General features: G+C 51.6%; 1 protein-coding gene and 1 non-coding gene across 3 annotated transcripts in view; both read right to left on the bottom strand.

The window, feature by feature from the left end:
• Nucleotides 1–18,637, bottom strand: part of TNS1 (tensin 1) — a 225,574-nt gene extending 206,937 nt beyond the window's left edge. For both annotated transcript variants that reach the window (XM_038760090.1, XM_038760131.1), the window contains exon 1: nt 18,440–18,637. The gene's annotated coding sequence lies outside the window, so the exon portion shown is untranslated. The remainder of the gene's footprint in view (nt 1–18,439) is intronic.
• Nucleotides 11,346–11,434, bottom strand: TRNAY-GUA. The gene is given in 2 exon segments: nt 11,346–11,381; nt 11,398–11,434. It is a non-coding gene; the product is annotated as a tRNA-Tyr (tRNA).
• Nucleotides 18,638–19,341: the final 704 nt, after the last annotated feature.

The raw sequence follows: 19,341 nt of genomic DNA, 5'->3' as shown, positions 1-19,341 counted from the left end.
CCAGGGCAAACTGGGCATCCCTGAGGGCACTGTGGATTCTGGGGCAGGTGGGCACTGCTTGGCGGGGAGGAAGGAGGAGCCCAGCCCGGCCCTCAAGGCAGGAAGAGCTGTGAGGTACGGAGGCGGGGCATTCATTCTTGTTTATTGAACCCTTACTGTGTGCAGAGCACTGTACTAAGCACTTGGGAGAACATAATAATAATAATATCAATCAATCAATCAATCATATTTATTGAGCACTTACTGTGTGCAGAGCACTGTACTAAGCACTTGGGAAGTACAAGTTGGCAACATAGAGACAGTCCCTACCCAACAGTGGGCTCACAGTCTAGAAGGGGGAGACAAATAATAACAAATAATACTTGTTAAGCACTTACTCTGGGCCAAGCCTCGTTTTTAGCACTGAGGTATAGTCCCTATCTCACATGGGGCTCACAGTCTCTATCCCTATTTTCCAGGCAAGGGCACTGAGGCCCTAAGAAGTGAAGTGACTTGCCCAGGGTCACCCAGCGAACATGTGGCAGAGCTGGGATTAAAACCCAGGTCCTTCTGACTCCCAGGCCTGGGCTCTAGCCACTAGGGAAGCAGCATGGCTCAGTGGAAAGAGCACGGGCTTTGGAGTCAGAGGCCACGGGTTCAAATCCCGGCTCCGCCACTTGTCAGCTGTGTGACTTTGAGCAAGTCACTTCACTTCTCTGGGCCTCAGTTCCCTCATCTGTAAAATGGGAATGAAGACTGTGAGCCCCTCGTGGGACAACCTGATTACCATGTATCTACCCCAGCACTTAGAACAGTGCTTTGCACAAAGTAAGCGCTTACCAAATACCAACATTATTATTATTACAACAGGAGCTGGTAGAAATGTTCCCTGCCCACAAGGAGTTACGGTCTAGAGAAAGAGGAAACAGGATCTTGTCTGTCTCGCCACCAACGCTTCGCCCATGTCCTGCCACTGGTGTGGAATGCCCTCCCTCCTCAAATCATTCATTCATTGATTCATTCAATCGTATTTATTGAGCGCTTACTGTGTGCAGAGCACTGTACAAAGTGCTCGGAAAGTACAATTCGGCAACAGAGACAATCCCTACCCAACAATGGGCTCACAGTCTAGAAATCCCACAGACAATGACTCTCCCCCGCACTTTCAAAGCCTCTTTAGTAATAATAATAATGGCATTTGTTAAGTGCTCACTACATGCAAAGCACTGTTCTAAGTGCCGGGGTGGATACAAGGAGACCAGGTTATCCCATGTGGGGCTCAGAGTCTTAATCTCCATTTTACAGATGAGGTAACTGAGGCACAGAGAAGTTAAGTGACTTGCCCAAAGTCACACAGCTGACAAGCTGCAGAGCCGGGATTAGAACGCATGACCTCTGACTCCCAAGCCCAGGCTCTTTCCACTGAGCCATGCTCTTACTGAAGGCCCATCTCCTCAAGAGGCCTTCCCAGACTGAGTCCTTCTTTCCTCTTTTCCCACTCCCTTCTGCGTCATCTTGACTTGCTCCCTTTCTTCTTCCTCCCCTCCCTGCCCAAACCACTTACATCCAGCACTGTCATTTATTTATTTCTATTCACGTCTGAGCAGGGAATGTGTCTGTTTATTTTTCTACTGGACTCTCCCAAGCGCTTAGTACAGTGCTTTGCACACATCAAGCACTTAGTAAATATGACTGAGTGAACGTATGTATATATATGGAATTTGTTGTAATATCTGTCAATCTCTCTAGACTCTAAGCTCTTTATGGGCAAAGCACAAGTCTACTGACTCTGTAGACTGTAAGCTTGTTGTGGGCAGGGGATGTTTCTATTTATTGTTGAAGAGTCCTCTCCCAAGTGCTTATGCCAGTGCTTTGCACACGGTAAGCACTCAATAAATACGACTGAATGAATGAATTTATGTGTATATATGTAATTTGTTGTAAAATCTGTCTCTCCCTCTAGATTGTAAGCTCCTGTGGGCAAAGAACGTGTCTACTAACTCTGTAGACTGTAAGCTCATTGTGGGGAGGGAATGTGTCTGTTTACCGTTGTACTGTCCTCTTCCAAGCGCTTAGTCCAGTGCTCTGCACACAGTAAGTGCTCAAGAAATACGATTGAATGAATGAACGAATGGAAGGATGGATACAAGCAGACGGCAGAGAACAGGGAGGAGAAGGGCATCGTGTCCAGTCCCTTCTCCAACGAGTCCGGTTGCCCCCTGCTCCCCTCCCTCCTGTCTTCTCCTTCCACTCCTGGGCAGGACGAACCCTTGGCCCAGCCTGGAATCAGAGGCCAGTCAACTGTCCCTCCCTGTTAGTAATCACTGTGGCATTTGTTAAGTGCTTACTCTGTGCCAGGCACTGAACTAAGCCTGGGGTGGATACAAACAAATCGGTTTGGACACAGTCCCTGTCCCACATGGGGGCTCACAGTCTCACTCCTCATTTTCCAGAGGAGGGAACTGAGGCTCAGAAAAGTGAAGTGATTTGCCCAAGGTCACACAGCAGACAAATGGTGGAGCTCCTGCTCTTGGCTTCTTTCTGCAGGCTCCCAGCTCCATATAATAATAATTATAATTATATTATATTATATTATATATTATATATGTTATATTCTAATTATTATAATAATTATTATAATGGCATTTATTAAGCACTTACTATGTGCAAAGCACTGTTCTAAGCACTGGGGAGGTTACAAGGTGATCAGGTTGTCGCACGGAGGGCTCACAGTTTCAATCCTCATTTTCCAGATGAGGTAACTGAGGCACAGAGAAGTTAACTGACTTGCCCAAAGTCACACAGCTGACAACTGGGGGAGCCGGGATTTGAACACATGACCTCTAACTCCAAAGCCCGTGCTCTTTCCACTGAGCCATGCTGCTTCTCCAATTATAATGATAATAATTATAACAATGATAATAACTATAGTTGTGGCATTTGTTTGGCGCTTACTATGTGCCAGGCACTCTTGTAAGCACTGGTGTGGATACAAGCTAAGCCCCTGTCCCACATGGGAATCCCAATCTAGTAATAATAATAATAATAATGGTTATTCGTTAAGCACCTACTATGTGCTAGCCACTATACTAAGAGCTGGGGTGGAGACCAGCAAATCAGACTGGGCACAATCCCTGTCCCACATGGGGCTCACAGGCTCAGTGGAAAGAGCATGGGCTTTGGAGTCAAGAGTTCATGGGTTCGAATCCCAGCTCCGCCAATTGTCAGCTGTGTGATTTTGGGCAAGTCACTTAACTTCTCTTTGCCTCAGTTACCTCATCTGTAAAATGGGGATTAAGATTGTGAGCCTCCTATGGGGCAACCTGATCACCTCGTAACCTCCCCAGTGCTTAGAACACTGCTTTGCACATAGTAAGCACTTAATAAAAGCCATCATTATTATAATTATTATTATCCCCTTTTTAAAACTGAGGTCACTGAGGCACAGAGAAGTGAAGAAACTTGCCCAAGCCCCCCCAGCAGGTAAGTGGCAAAGCCGGGATTTAACCCAGGTCCTTCTGACTCCCAGGCCTGTGCTCTAACCACTAAGCCACACTGTTTCTCTCTACTTCTATTCTCCATCCACACCCACTTTCTTGGAGTACTCATTCACTCCCATGGTTTCAACTCCCACCTCTATAGGGATGATTCCCAAATCTCCATCTCCAACCCAGATCTCTCTCCCTCTCTGCAATCTCTCATCTCCTCCTGCCTCCAAGACATCTCTACTTGGCTGTCCTCCCGTCACCTTAAACTTAACATGTTCAAAATCGAGCACCTTTTCTTCCCTCCCAGACCTTGTTCTCTCCCGGACTTTCCGGTCACTGTAGATGGCACCACCATCCTTCCCATTTCACAGCCCTTAACCTTGGTGTTATCCTTGACTCCTCTCTCTCATTCAACCCACACAGTCGATTTGACACTAAATTCAGTTGGTTCAACATTCACATCGCAAAAATCCACCCTTTTTCCTCCATCCAAACTGCTACCACATTTATTCAAGCACTTATCTTATCCCGCCTGGATTCCTGCATCAGCCTCCTCGCTGACCTCCCTGCCTTCTGCCTCTTCTCACTCCAGTCCATACTTCACTCTGCTGGACCGGTTTATACAAAAATGTCCAGTCCACGTTTCCCCACTCCTCAAAAATCTCCAGAAGTTGCCCATCCACTTTAGCATCAAACAGAAATTCCTCACCATCAGCTTTAAAGCCGTCCATCCCCTCACCCCCTCCTACCTCACCTTGCTGCTCTCCTACTTCAAGCCAGCCCTCACACTTATCTCCTCTAATTCCAACCTTCTCAATGGGCCTCCATCTCGTCTATTTCACCACCGAGGTTTCGCCCATGTCCTGCCTCTGGCCTGGAATGCCCTTCCTCCTCATATCTGACAGAACACCACTTTCCACCCCCACCACCCTCTTTTTAAGGCCCATCACCTCCAAGAGGCCTTCCCTGACTAACCTCTCATTTCCTCTTCTCCCATTCCCTTCTGCATCTCCCCGATTTGCTCCCTTTATTCATCTCCCCCTCCCCGCCCCACAACACTTATGCCCATCTCCGTCACTTATTAATTTCTATTAATGCCTTTCTCCCCCTCTACACTGTAAACTCATGTGGGCAAAGAATTTATATTGTTCTAGTGCCCTCACCCAAGCTCTTAGTAAGGTGCTCTGTACACAGTAAACCTTCAATAGATATGATGGATTGATTGATTGATTGAGATCAGGGGCTTCTGCCTATTAATCAATCAATCAATCAATCGTATTTATTGAGCGCTTACTATGTGCAGAGCACTGTACTAAGCGCTTGGGAAGTACAAATTGGCATCACATTACAACAACAGAAGGCAGTCAGTCAGACAGTCAATCGTATTTATTGAGTGCTGCGTGCTGAGCACTGTACTACGCGCTTAGGAGGGGATAATAGAAAAACAGAATGGACACATTCCCTGCCCACAACAAGCTTACGGTCTTGAGGCGGACAGGCAAATCAAATGCAAACAGCCCCTGATTCCAAGAACAGTGCTTGGCACATAGTAAGTGCTTAACAAATACCATAATCATTATTATTATTACTATTTGAGTCAAGAGCTCCGGTCTACTTTGAACAAGGACACCACAATGTTCATTCACCATAGCTCACATAATAATAATAATGGTATTTGTTAAGCGCTTACTATGTGCCAAGCACTGTTCTAAGTGCTGGGATAGATACAAGGTTATCAGGTTGTCCCATGTGGGGCTCACAGTCTTAATCCCATTTTACAGATAAGGTAACTCAGGCACAGAGAAGAGAAGTGACTTACCCAAGGTCACACAGCAGACAAGTGGCAGAGGCGGAATTAGAACCCATGACCTCTGACTCCCAAGCCCAAGATCTTTTCACTAAGCTACACTGCACATCTCTGCCCTGACCCTGCGCTTCACGGATTTTTTTATAAATGGTATCTGTTAAGTGCTTACTATGTTCCAGGTACCATACTAAGTGCTGTGGTAGGTACAAGCTAATAAAAATAATAATAATAATTATGGTACTTGTTAAGCACTTACTATGCACCAAGCAGTGTTCTAAGTGCTGAGGTAGATATACGTTAATCAGGTTGGACACAGTTCCTGTCCCACATGGAGCTAACACTTTTAATCTTCATTTTACAGATGAGGGAACTGAGGCCGGGAGAAGTGAAGTGACTTGCCCGAGGTCACACAACAGACATGTGGAGGAGCCGGGATTAGAACCCAGGTCTTTCAGACTCCCGGGCCTGTGCTCTACCCATTAGGCCACGCTGCTTTTCGTTTTATCTCCTTCTATCTTAAAAAGGGAATCAGAGAGGGCAACGGACAGCCAGGACGTTGCCCGGCCTGCAGAGAATTGAACCAAGAAACAGGTTCTTGGTTCACCGATGCCTCGGTGCCCTGACTCCCACCGCCCCACAGAGCCAAGAAACTGGACCCAGGTGTCCTGACCCCCGCCGCCCAACGGTGCCAAGAAATAGGACCCAAGTGCCCTGACTCTCACCACCCCATGGAGACAAGGAACAGTACCAAGGTGTCCTGATCCCAGCCGCCTCATGGAGCCAAGAAACAGAACCCAAGCTCCCTGACCCCCACCACCCCACAGGACCAAGAAACAGGACCCAGACATCCTGACCCCCACCGCCCCACAGAGCCAAGAAATAGGACCCAGGTGTCCTGACTCCCACCGCTTCAGAGAGCCAAGAGAAAGGACCCAGGCATCCTGACCCCCCACCACCCCACAGAGCCAAGAAACAGAAACCAGGTGTCCTCTTCCCCACCAGCCCACAGAGCCAAGAAAAAGGAACCAGGTGTCCTGACCCCCACAGCCCCACGGAGCCAAGAAACAGGACCCAGGCACGCTGCCTCCCCACCGCCCCACAGACCCGGGATAATAATAATTACAGTATTTATTAATCGCTTACTAATGCCCCAAGCACTGTTCAAAGCCCTGGGGTAGATAATAATAATATTAATAATAAGATGGCATTTGTTAAGCGCTTAGTATTTGTTTGTCTTAGTATTTGTTAAGCGCTTAGTATTTGTTTGTTAATAATGATGGCATTTGTTAAGCGCGAAGCACTGTTCTAAGCTCTGAGGTGGATACAAGGTGATCAGGTTGTCCCACGTGAGGCTCACAATCTTCATCCCCATTTTCCAGATGAGGTAACTGAGGCCCAGCGAAGTTAAGTGACCTGCCCAAAGTCACACAGCTGACAAGTGGCAGAGCGAGGATTAGAACCCATGACCTCCGACTCCCAAGCCCGGGCTCTTTCCACTGAGCCACGGAGTCCCTGCCCACATAAGGCTCACACGCTTAATCCCCATTTTTCAGAAGAATTAACTGAGGCCCAGAGAAGTGAAGTGAGTTGCCCAAGGTCACACAGCAGACTCATGGTGGAGCCGGGATTAGACTCCCAGGTTGGTGGACTATCCACTAAGCCATGCCGCTCTTCCTGGGATGAGAGGCCTATTTCCTTCTTTTGATGCCTGTTTCCCCCCTTCTAGATTGTGAGCCCGTTGTGGGCAGGGATTGTCTCTCTTTGTTGCCGAATTGTCCTTTCCAAGTGCTTAGTACAGTGCTCTGCACACAGTAAGTGCCCAATAGATACGACTCCCCCTCGTCCCTTCCTCTCCCCCTCGTCCCTCTCTCCATCCCCCCATCTTACCTCCTTCCCTTCCCCACAGCACCTGTATATATGTATATATGTTTGTACATATTTATTACTCTATTTATTTATTTATTTATTTTACTTGTACATATCTCTTCTATTTTATTTTGTTAGTATGTTTGGTTTTGTCTCCCCCTTTTAGACTGTGAGCCCACTGTTGGGTAGGGACCGTCTCTATATGTTGCCAATTTGTACTTCCCAAGCGCTTAGTACAGTGCTCTGCACACAGTAAGCGCTCAATAAATACGATTGATGATGATGATGATGATGATGAATGAATGAGAACACAGGCACCCTGCCTCCCGCCGCCCAACGGAGCCAAGAAACAGAACCCAGGTGCCTTGACCCCAGCCCCAGGCTCCTTCGGATAGGCCCCCGGAGAGAAGGAGAGGGGGCATTAAGGGAGCCCTACCCCCAGCTGCTGCTGCTGGTGACCCCCTTCCCACCCCCACCTGGTCCTGGACCCCTCCCCTGCCCTCAGCCATGTGGGCCGGGGGTGAGCAGGGGCTGGGCCGCACCAGGGACCGGCAGGAAGGCCAAACGGAAGGACACACCCCGCCTTGGCCAGCGGCCGGCCCGGGCCGGACTCGGCCTTCGGACGGCGAGGGGGCGGCAGGATGGGAGGGAATGGACCCCCCCTTGCAGCAGGAGGGATGGCTGTTAGACAGAAGTAACGGGGCCTAGCGGAAAAAGCAGGGACCAGAGAGTCAGAAGCCTGGGGTTTTAGACTGTGAGCCCACTGTTGGGTAGGGACTGTCTCTATACGTTGCCAATTTGTACTTCCCAAGCGCTTAGTACAGTGCTCTGCACATAGTAAGCGCTCAATAAATATGATTGATTGATTGATTGATTGGGGTTCCCCCTTCTAGACCGTGAGCCCGCTGTTGAGTAGGGACTGTCTCTATGTGTTGCCGACTTGTACTTCCCAAGCGCTTAGTACTGTGTGCTCTGCACACAGTAAGCGCTCAATAAATACGATTGATTAATAAGGGATTGAGGGTTAGATGGAGAATAGGAGATACAGGATTGAGCTTTGAACCTTACAATCTGGCCCTCTAGAATGCAAACCGATGGGCAGAGACCTCGTGTTTACCAATTCTGTAATATCGTACTCTCCCAAACACTTTGTATAGTGCTTTGCACACGGTAAGCGCTCAGTACGAGTAATCTAGTGGATAGAGCGTGGGCCTGCTCTATTCATCCTCCCTCCCATCTTCTAGACTGTGAGCCCGTTGTTGGGTAGGGACCGTCTCTATACGTTGCCAACTTGTACTTCCCAAGTGCTTAGTACAGTGCTCTGCACACAGTAAGTGCTCAATAAATACAGCTGAATGAATGATTCCCCACAGCATATATGTATCTATCTGTATATATCTGTAATTTACCATTTTATCTATTTGTTTTAATGTCTGTCTCCCCCTCTAGACCGTGAGCTCGTTGTTGGGTAGGGACCGTCTCTATACGTTGCCAACTTGTACTTCCCAAGCGCTTAGTACAGTGCTCTACACACAGTAACTGCTCAATAAATACGATTGAATGAATAAATAAATCTGCCAACTGGCTGCTGTGGGACGTAGGGCTTCCCTGTGCCTCAGTTTCCTCACTTGTGCAACGGGGATTCGATACCTGCTCTTCATCGTACTGCTTAATGAGGACCATCATCACCGCTATCATAACCACCACCATTCGTTCATTCATTCAATCATAGTCCTACTGCTTAATTAGTAATAATAATAATAATAATAATAATAATGGCGTTTGTTAAGCACTTACTATGTGCAAAGTACTGTTCTAAGCGCTGGGGAGTGTACAAAGTGATCAGGTTGTCCCATGTGGGGCTCAAAGTCTTAATCCCCATTTTACAGATGAGGTAACTGAGGCACAGAGAAGTTAAGTGACTTGCCCAAAGTCAAACAGCTGACAAGTGGCAGAGCCGGGATTTGAACCGATGACCTCTGACTGCCAAACCCGGGCTCTTTCCACTGAGCCACGCTGCTTCCCCATCATCACTACCATCATTCATTCATTCCTTCCATCATATTTATTGAGCGCTTACTGTGTGCAGAGCACTGGACTAAGCACTTGGAAAGGATCATTCAGCAACAAAGAGAGACAATCCCTGCCCTCAACGGGCTCCCAGTCTAGAAGGGGGGAGACAGGCATCAAAACAAGTAAACAGGCATCAATAGCATCAATATAAATACAATTATAGATAAATACACATCATTAATAAAATAAACAGAATTATAGATGTGTACATATATACACAAGTGCTGCGGGGCGGGGAGGGGGGTAGAGCAGAGAGAGGGAGTCAGGGCGATGGGGAGGGGAGGGGGAGCAGAGGAAAAGGGGGGCTCAGTCTGGGAAGGCCTCCTGGAGGAGGTTCAGTAGGGCTTTGAAGGAGGGAAGTGAGCTTGTTTGGCAGATTTGAGGAGGGAGGGTGTCACCACGTGGCTCAATGGAAAGATCCCGGGCTTTGGAGTCAGAGGTCATGGGGTCAAATCCCAGTTCCGCCAATTGTCAGCTGCATGACTTTGGGCAAGTCACTTAACTTCTCTGTGCCTCAGTGACCTCATCTGTAAAATGGGGATGAAGACTGTGAGCCCCCCGTGGGACAACCTGATCACCTTGTAACCTCCCCAGCACTTAGAACAGTGTCTTGCACATAGTAAGCGCTTAATAAATGCCATTATTATCATTATTATTATCCCCCACCATCATCAGCACCATCCCCAGGACCCCCCTGACAGGAGGGTGGGGACCGGGTCGGGGCGGCCCTCTTATTTGCTTCCAACCTGGGAGTCTCAGCCCGGATTGTTTCTGAGGCAGGGGGATGAACGAGATGACCCAGGCTGGGGTGTGGGCGGGAAGGAGTGTGGGATGCGGAGCCGTCGGCCTGGGACTCACAAGCTCATAGACAACAGCAGGGTCAACCGGTCCATCCCCATGCCTTGGCACAGGGGGTCTTTCTTGGGCTGACCTATCAAGGCTCAGTCCCTCCACACACCCTGTTCCCCTGAACCCATTGTATGGATGGAAAGGCTGAGGACGGTGGGCAGGGTGGCGGAGGGAGATGACCATCACAGACCACCAAACTGGAATCCGAACTCCAACCCTGGCAACCTCTGCCACGCGCCCTCCCGTCCCCCGCCATGCCCTCTCCACTGCAGCCCCTCTCCGGACCGGGAGCCTGAATGGGTGGCGGTAGGGACGGAAGGGGGTCAACTCTGCTGCCAGTCTCCCAAGCGCTTAGTACGGTGCTTTGCACACAGGAAGCACTCAATAAATACGATTGAATTAAATTGAATCATCCAGAGACCCCAGAGAACATCCTGCCCCTCCTCTACCCTGCTCCCCTGTTCTCCCCGGGGCCTCCCCCCGAACTCTCATAACAATAATAACAATAATAATCGGGGTATTTGCTAAGTGCATACTATGTGCCAGGCACTGTACTAAGCACTGGTAATTGGGTTTGACACAGTCTCTGTCCCACATAGGGCTCACAGTCTCCATCCCCATTTTCCAGATGAGGGAACTGAGACCCAGAGAAGTGACTCGTCCAAGATTGTATAACAGACAAGTGGCAGAGCCGGGATTATTATTATATATAATAATTATGGTATTTGTTAAGAGCTTACTATGTGCCAGGCAGCAAACTAAACATTGGGGTGGATACAAGCGATTAGTACAGTGCTTCGCACACAGTAAGCGATCAATAAATACAATTAATAATACAAGCAAATGGGGTTGGACACAGTCCCTGTCCCACAGTGGGCCTCACCATTTCCATCCCCATTTTCTAGATGAGGTAACTGAGGTCCAGAGAAGTAAAGTGACTTGCCCAAGGTCACACAGCAGACAAGTGGCAGAGCTGGGATTAATAATAATAATAATAATAATAATAATAGTATTTGTTAAGTGCTTACTATTTGCCATGCACTGTTCTAAGCACTGGGGTATATACAAGGTTATCAGGTTGTCCCAGGTGGGGCTCCCAGACTTCATCCCCGTTTTACAGATGAAGTCACTGAGGCCCACTCATTCATTCAATCGTATTTATTGAGCGCTTACTGTGTGCAGAACACTGTGCTAAGCGCTTGGGAAGTACAAGTTGGCGACATATAGAGATGGTCCCTACCGAACAACGGGCTCACAGTCTAGAAGGAAAACTAATTTTGAAGTCCTAAGAGCCGGAATCGAACCAGCGACCTAAGGATGACTGCGATGCAACCACTACAGTCCTCCGCTCTACCAGCTGAGCTATCCAAGGCTCCAAAGTGAAGTGACTTCCCCAAAGTCACACAGCTGACAAGTGGCAGAGGCAGGATTAGAACCCATGACCTTCTGGCCTCACCTCTCTTCTCTCCTTCTACAGCCCAGCCCGCACCCTCCGCTCCTCTGCCGCCGCTCACCTCCTCACTGTACCTCGCTCTCGCCTGTCCCGCTGTCGACCCCCGGCCCACGTCCTCCCCATGGCCTGGAATGCCCTCCCTCTGCACATCCACCAAGCTAGCTCTCTTCCTCCCTTCAAAGCCCTACTGAGAGCTCACCTCCTCCAGGAGGCCTTCCCAGCCTGAGCCCTCTTTTTTCCTCTCCTCCTCCCCATCCCCCCGGCCCTACCTCCGTCCCCTCCCCACTGCACCTGTATATATGTTTCTACAGATTTATTACTCTATTTATTTTCCTTGTACAGATTTACTATTCTATTTATTTTGTTAATGACGTACATCTAGCTTTCTTTCTACTTATTCTGATGACTTGACACCTGTCCATATGTTTTGTTTTGTTGTCTGTCTCCCCCTTCTAGACTGTGAGCCCGCTGTTGGGTAAGGACCGTCTCTATATGTTGCCAACTTGTACTTCCCAAGTGCTTAGTACAGTGCTCTGCACACAGTAAGTGCTCAATAAATACGATTGAATGAATGAATGAATGAATGACTCCTAGGCCTGGGCTCTCTCCACTAGGCCACGCTGCTTCTCTTTTCCTATTTTCCCTGCCCGTCTCCCCGCTTGTCTTCCCCTGCTCCCTGACAGCCTGGCCGGCCCCTCCCCTGCCTCTGTTCCCTCTCGTTCCCCCCCCACTCCACCCCCGGCCCACCCCCAGCCCTCCCTCCCACCCCCCGCTCCCGGCCCACCCTCTACCAACCAAGTCACTGTACCCCGGCCTCAGCTCTAAGCCCTAAAAAGGCAGGGTTCTCCTCCATCGGCCCGGCCTGCGGCCCGATTTCACTTTTACTTGCCACCTTGCCCCCACTGACACCCTCCACAGCCCCTCTGTGGCCACCCGGCCAACTCCAGCCACTTGATAATGATGATACTTATTATTAATAATTATTATTATTATTATCATTATTAGTACAGTATTTGATAAGCGCTTACAATGTGTCAAGCACCGTCCTAAGCGCTGGGGTGGATGCAAGCTAATCGGGTTGGAACCAGTCCCTGTCCCTCGTGGGGTTCACAGTCTCAATCCCCATTTTCCAGAGGAGGAAACTCAGGCCTGAAGCAGTGAAGTGACTGGCCCAAGGTCACCCAGCAGACAAGTGGCGGAGCCGGGATAGTAATAATAATAATTATGGTATTTGTTAAGCACTAACTATGTGTCAGGTGCTGTACTAAGGGCTGGGGTGGATACAAGCAAATCAGATTGGACACAGACCCTGTTCTGCCCGGGGCTCACGGTCTCAATCCCCATTTTCCAGATGAGGGAACTGGGGCACAGAGAAGTGAAGTGACCTGCCCAAGGTCACACAGCAGACAAGTGATGGAGCCGGGATTAGAACCCAGGTCCTTCTGACTCCCGGGCCCGGCTCTACCCACTAGGCCATGCTTCGTACTGGGGACCCTGGTGGGGGGGGGGGGGGGGTTGAAAGGTGGGGAGGGGGTTTCTTAGCGGACACAGGCATCCCAAGCCAAACCCGAGGCCCCCTCCCCTGGAGAACCTCTCGGACCAGACTCCAGTAGTGAGGGAGTGGGGCGGCAACTCCCTGGGTAGCCCCACCTGAAGGCAGATAATAATAATAATAATAATAATAATAGCATTATGTGCAAAGCACTGTTCTAAGCGCTGGGGAGGTTACAAGGTGATCAGGTTGTCCCACAGGCGGCTCATAATCTTCATGCCCATTTTACAGATGAGGTAACTGAGGCCTAGAGAAGTAAAGTGACTTGCCCAAAGTCACACAGAAGACGTGTGGTGGAGAGAGGATTTGAACCCATGACCTCTGACTCCAAAGCCCAGGCTCTTTCCACTGAGCCAAGCTGCTTCTCTATTATTGTACTTGTTACCAGGCACTTAATAATGATGGTACTTGTTGCCAACTTGTACTTCCCAAGCGCTTAGTACAGTGCTGTACATACAGTAAGCACTCAATAAATACGATTGAATGAATGAAGTGCCAAGTGCTGTTTTAAGCACTGGGGTAGATACAAGTCAATCCGATTGGACCCAATCTCCATCCCACATTCATTTATTCATTCAGTCGTATTTATTAAGCATTTACTGTGCACAGAGCACTGTGCTAAGCGCTTGGGAAAGTACGATACAATAAAGAGTAACAATCCCTGGCCAGGATGAGCTCGCACTTATCTTCTCTGGGCCTCAGTTCCCTCATTTGAAAAACAGGGATGGAGACTGTGAGCCCCACATGGGACAGGGACTACGCCCAACCTGATTGGCTCGTGTTCACGCCAGTGCTTAGAACAGTGCCTGGCACATAGTAAGCGCTTAACAATTACCACCATCATCATCATCATCATTATTATTATTATTAGGAGTGCTGGAGGCAGGGGGCTGGATGAGGTGACTTCTGACCGGGAAGTGTGACTGGGGGTGGGGCGGGGGATGCTCTGGGTATGGAGAAACAGTGCTTGGCACATAGTAAGTGCTTAACAAGTACCATTATCATTATTATTATTATTATTATTATTATTATTAAGGGGGCCGGATGGGAGGGGGCTGAGGGAATCAAAGGAGCAGCCTGGCCCCTCCCCAGCCTGGTCCACCCCCCTCCCCCATCCAGTGAGTCAGGACGCCTATACCATCCCCCCAAGGGTATGGGGGGGGGGGGGTCTCTGACTGTGGACTGTCACCCAAGAGGGGCGTCCAATCAATCATTCGAATCAGTGGTATTTATTGAGCGCTTACTGTATGCAGAGCACTGAACTAAGCACCGGGGGGAGAGCAATAATAATAATGATGGTAATAACAGTTGTGGCATTTGTTAAGCACTTATGTACCAAGCATTGTACTAAGCACTTGGGAGAGTAATAATAATAATGATAGTAATAATACCTATTTTATCTGTTAACAATAATAATAATGATTAATATGGCATGTATTAAGCACCTACTATGTGCCAAAGCACTGTATTAAGTACTCTGCTAATAATGATGGTATTTGTTAAGTGCTTACTATGAGCCAAGCACTGTTCTAAGCACTGGGGTAGATACAGGATAATCAGGTTGTCCCACATGGGGCTCACATTTTTAATCCCCATTTCACAGATGAGGTAACTGAGGCCCAGAGAAGTGAGGTTACTTGCCCAAGGTCACATAGCAGACAAGCAGCGGAGTCAGGATTAGAACTCACATCCTCTGACTCCCAAGCCTGGGTTCTTTCCACTAAGCCACGGGTAGACACAAGATAATCAGGTTGGACACAGTCACTGTCCCACTTGGAGCTTTAAGTCATAATTCCCATTTTACAGTTGGGGTGACTGGGGTACAGAGAAGTGAAGTGACTAGCCCAAGGTCACACAGCAGACAAGTGGTGGAGCTGGGATTAGAACCCAGGACGTTCTAATTCCCAAGCCTGGGCTCTTTCCGCTGGGACACACTGCTTATAGTCCACTAGAAACTCGGCTCCTGGGGGTGCCCAGTCTGGCTGCACCCCAAAACCCTGCCCCGTTTGCCCCCAACCTTCAAACCTCAGGAGGGGGAGAGGGTGGGGGGAAGGAGGGTAAGAGGGGTCATTCCAGCTCTGCCACTTGTCAGCTGTGTGATTTTGGGCAAGTCACTTCACTTCTCTGTGCCTCAGTTCCCTATCTGTAAAATGGGGATGAAGACTGTGAGCCCCTCGTGGGACAACCTGATCACTCTGTATCCTCCCCAGTGCTTAGAACAGTGCTTTGCACATAGTAAGCTTTATCCTCAGGGGAGGAGAAGGAACACGCCCCCCAACCCCCCCCACCCTCCCTCCCAACATCCACCAAGCTAGCTCTCTTCCTCCCTTCGAGGCCCTACTGAGAGCTCACCTCCTCCAGGAGCCCTTCCCAGACTGAGCCCTCTCCTTCCTCTCCCCCTCATCCCCCTCTCCATCCCCCCCATCTTACCTCCTTCCCTTTCCCACAGCACCTGTACATAGGTATATATGATATGTTTGTACATATTTATTACCCTTTTTATTTATTTATTTTACTTGTACATATCTATTCTATTTATTTTATTTTGTTACTATGTTTGGTTTTGTTCTCTGTCTCCCCCTTCTAGACTGTGAGCCCGCTGTTGGGTAGGGACCATCTCTATATGTTGCCAACTTGTACTTCCCAAGCGCTTAGTACAGTGCTCTGCACACAGTAAGCGCTCAATAAATACAATTGATTGATTGATTGATTGATAGTAAGCGCTTAACAAATGCCATCATCTTTATTATTATCATCCCTTCCATCCCCCTGCCTCCAGGCAACACAGCCCCTCCCTTAGCCCTGAGGAATGGGGCTTCTGGGGAGCAGGGCCATGAAAAAAAGGGGGCTCTCCTTCCTCCTTCATCCCAGTCCCGCCCACCCTGCCCTGTCAGGAGAGGCTTCCTTGAGTCTAGCCTCCTTCCCTCCCGCTGCAATCTCAAAATTCTTCCTCTTAAGCTTCATCCTCAGGGGAGGAGAGGGAACACGCCCCCCCCCCCCCCCCACACACACACACGCCCAAACCACACACACCCCCTCCAACCCCCAGCCTTGAATTTCTGGAATCTTTCCGGCCGGGCAGGGCCTGCCCACCCCCTCAGCCTTCCTCTGCCCTCCGGGCCACCCCCACTCCTGGGGTTGGGACTCATTTGTGGGTCCCCTAGACCCCTGCCCCACCCTAGCTCAGCCATGTCCTTACTCAGCCCCCCCTTCCCCCAAAATCTCTGCCTTTGACCCCTCCTCACAGTGGTCCTCCCCACACCTGCCCCTTTCCCTGACCCCTGACCCCAGAACCCTGACCCATCCCTGGGTCCGGAGACCAGAGAGGGTCCCTCCCAGCCAGCCACCGCCCGCCCCCCCCCCCATGAATTTCCTCTTGTAGGAACAGGGTGGCCTCCTCCTCCTCCGAACATCTGGGCAGCCAGTGCTGGCCCCATTCCCCGGATGGGGGGGTTTGGGGAGGGGGGGTGGGGGGAACCTCCCTCCAGCCCAGGGTTAACCCACTCCTGGCCAGAGAACTGCCAGAACGACAGGCCTGGGGGTGGGGGGGGCTTGGGGAAGCGGGAGGTGGTGGGACAGGGGCTGGGACAAGCCCTGGCACTCCAGAGAGAGGGAGGACTGGAGTTGGGAGGTAGAGGCCAGGGGCAGGGGTGGGGGCAGGGGCAGGGGCTGGGGCAGGGGCAAGGGCAGGGGCGAGGCCGGGGACTTCTGGGAGAGGGAGGACTGAAGCAGGAGATGAGAGGCAGGGCTGAGGCCAGGGCTGGGCAGGGGCAAGGCTGGGCACCCTAGAGAGAGGGAGGACTGGAGATGGGAGGTAGAGACCAGGGGCTGGGCCAGGGGCAGGGGTGAGGTTAGGGGCAAGGACAGGGGCAAGGCCGGGGACTCCTGGGGGAAGGAGGACTGGAGCAGGAGATGGGAGGCAGGGCTGGGGCCGGGCAGGGGCAGGGGCAAGGCTGGGCACTCTAGAGAGAGGGAGGACTGGAGATGGGAGGTAGAGGCCAGGGGATGGGCCAGGGGCAGGGGCAGGGGCAAGGCCGGGGACTCCTGGGAGAGGGAGGACAGCAGCAGGAGATGGGAGGCAGGGCTGGGCCGGGGCCGGGCAGGGGCAGGGGAAAGGCTGGGCACTCCAGAGAGAGGGAGGACTGGAGATGGGAGGTAGAGGTCAGGGGCAGGGGTGGGGGCAGGGGCAAGGCCAGCGACTCTTGAGGGAGGGAGGACTGGAGATGGGAGGTTGAGGCCAAGGGCAGGGGCAGGGGCAGGGGCAAGGCCGGGAACTCCTGGGGGAGGGAGGACTGGAGCAGGAGATGGGAGGCAGGTCTGGGGCTGGGGCCAGGCAGGGGCAAGGCTAGGCACTCCACAGAGTGGGAAGACTAGAGATGGGAGGTAGAGGCCAGGGACAGGGGCAGAGGCAGGGGCAGAGGCATGGCCAGCGACTCCTGAGGGAGGAAGGACTGGAGATGGGAGGTAGAGGCCAGGGGCGGGGCAGGGGCAGGAGATGGGAGGCTGGGACAAGGGCTGGGGCAGGGGCCGGGCAGGGGCGGGGGTCCGGGCAGGAGCCGGGGCAAGGCTGTGGATGCGGGCAGGGGAAGGGGCAGGGGCAAGGGCAGGGGCAGGCCCCGGAGCAAGAGATGGAGGTGGGGCTGGGCAGTTGTGGTGGAGGGGTGACAGGGTGGCGGGGTGTTGATTAACCACCTTGGTCAGCTATTCCCAGACACCAGTTGGGGGGGTGGGGGGGAAAGGTGTTTGATTTTAACCCCCTGCTCTCCCTCCTCCTTAGAACAGGAGCCTCGGCTGTCTCACTTGATTGTCCTGTATCTACCCCCAGTGCTTAGCACAGTGCTTGGCACCTAGTAAGCACAAACAGCATATTTGTCACCATTATTATCTCCCCTCTCCGACAGCCCCCACCCCTGGAGTGAGGGGGTGGGGGGCCAGGTGGCAGCTCCCGTCCCCCACCCCCCCAGACCATTCCGTACCCCCTCCGCCACCCCCCTACCAGCAACCCAGCCCAGGCCTCCCCCCTCCCCAGAAGGGAGGACAGGCAGGTGGAAGGAGACCGGATGGTCCCCTCCAGCCCCCCATCATTTCCCCAGTACCCACTCCCCATCCCCTCAAATCCCTCCTGCTCCCAGCCCCGGCTCTTCAACCGTTCTCCCTGGCAAACCCCACAGAAGCGGGGAGAGGCAGGGGGATGGATGCAATGACCTCTGGAGCTGCCTCCATGAGTAGACCGCCCCTCACGGACCCCAGTCAGCATTCTGAGCTTTGGTCCCTTCCTGTCCATGGCTTTCAGAGGCCCGAGCAACCCCCCAGCTCCAGATCTCCCACAGGCCGGCCCCCCGACCCTTCCTCATGCCCCCGGCCCCCCTCACCTTTCGGGGTTCAGAAGCCACAGGGCACAGGGCAGGGTCTGCTGGGGATCCCCGGGGTGGCAGTGGGGAGTGGGCAGAGGGCCAGAGGGGCCTGGGAGGGCAAAGGCCAGACGTCGCGGGGGCGGAAAGAGCAGAGCAGGCGAGGCTGTGGCTCAGGGCGACCGAGGGAGGACGGACGGGTGGACGCTGGCTCTCCTCTCCTCGGCCGCCCACGACTGCCCGCCCTCTACCCTCCTCCTCCTCCTGCTTCCCCCCGCCAGCCGCCCGCCTCCACCCTCCTCCCGGCTTCACGCCCGGCCTTCTCCGCCTCTTTAACCCATGCCACGCTTGGGCCTCAGGGTGGACCAGCTGGCCAACTCCCCCGGCCCTGGTCAGCCTGGGGATGCCACTGACTGACTGACCCCCATCCGCTCTCCTCCACCTGCCTTCTTCCTCCTCCCCATCCCACCTTCCTCCTCGGTCAATCAATCCACGGCTTTATTGGACTCTTACTGTGTACTAAGTGCTGGGGAGAGTCCAGCAGAGTTAGTAGACATGATCCCTGCCTTCGAGGAGCTGTCTACTGTGTTCAGAGCATTCATTCATTCATTCAATCGTATTTACTGTACTAAGCGTTTGGGAGAGTCCAATAGAGTTAGTAGACATGATCCCTGCCCTCAGAGAACTGACTGTCTCTTGTAGGCAGAGCACTGTACTAAGAATTAGAGAGAAGACTATAGAGTTAGTAGACACAATTCCTGCCCTCAAGGAGCTGACAGTCTACTGGGTTCAGAGCACTGTACTAAGCGTTTGGAAGAGTCCAATAAAATTAGTAGACACAATTGCCCTCAAGGAGCTGACAGTCTACTGTGTGCAGAGCACTGTACTAAGCATTTGGAAGAGTACAATAGAATTAGTAGATA

The sequence above is a fragment of the Tachyglossus aculeatus genome, chromosome 1, assembly GCF_015852505.1.
Source record: "Tachyglossus aculeatus isolate mTacAcu1 chromosome 1, mTacAcu1.pri, whole genome shotgun sequence".
In the NCBI taxonomy this organism is placed as follows: Eukaryota; Metazoa; Chordata; class Mammalia; order Monotremata; family Tachyglossidae; genus Tachyglossus; species Tachyglossus aculeatus.
The sequence above is the reverse complement of the archived record's forward strand: the minus strand, read 5'-3'. Positions and strand labels throughout refer to the sequence as shown.